At 40.6% G+C, this 736-nt stretch overlaps 1 long non-coding RNA gene across 1 annotated transcript; it reads left to right on the top strand.

The window, feature by feature from the left end:
- LOC108488382 (uncharacterized) lies at positions 1-736 on the top strand. The gene is made up of 2 exons (XR_001871746.2): positions 1-185; positions 447-736. It is a non-coding gene; the product is annotated as an uncharacterized LOC108488382 (long non-coding RNA).

Genomic DNA, 736 nt, shown 5'->3' with positions numbered 1-736 from the left:
TTAACCCATTTTTTAAACCATTTTATTCTTTGTTTAAAAACAACCCTAAATTTTGAGAACCCCCACCTTTTGCTCACCCCTCTGCTCCTCGCCGAAAGGCTTATGCCAAGCCTTCAACTTCTCCGAAAACTGCTTGCGACCAACGAAGTAGGGCCCTCCAGTGGTGAGAGCGCGACGCAACTCCGGTGTGCTTCTCCCACTTACTCTTATATTTCGTATTTGTATTAGATCCAAATGAAAAGGGAAAAAAAGGAAAAAAAATAGAAATAAATTACAGCAAATAATCACCTTAGAGGTATATTTTGATTGTTTTCTATTGATCTTTGTATGTATTCTGTATACAGTTTCTCTGAAAAAAAGAAAGACCCCCCTTTTACAATCCAAATTTGACAGCTTTTATATCCAAATACAAGTGGTTTCTTGCCGTTTTCTTGCTCAAAATGCAGGTTGTGAAGACGTCGGAGCGGAGCACACGAACGTGGGGTGTGCAACGCGCAAGCCAGGGTCATGCGTGGAGCGTGCGTGGGGCTGCTGCGCAAAAGGGGAACTTTAGGGTTTCTGAAACCCTAAAAATTTGGGCCTATCGGGCCGTTGTAAAATTTTGGGCTTGTAAACCGAACCTATTTGATGGACTATTTAATTTTTGTGTTTGATTTTGGTTTCCCTATGGGCCGGGCAAAATTCGGGTCTTACACCTACCATAAAATTAAATATATTTTGCTTTTTCATTAAAAAA

Source organism: Gossypium arboreum, chromosome 10 (assembly GCF_025698485.1).
Source record: "Gossypium arboreum isolate Shixiya-1 chromosome 10, ASM2569848v2, whole genome shotgun sequence".
Taxonomy (NCBI): domain Eukaryota; kingdom Viridiplantae; phylum Streptophyta; class Magnoliopsida; order Malvales; family Malvaceae; genus Gossypium; species Gossypium arboreum.
This window is presented reverse-complemented; position numbering and strand designations above follow the sequence as displayed.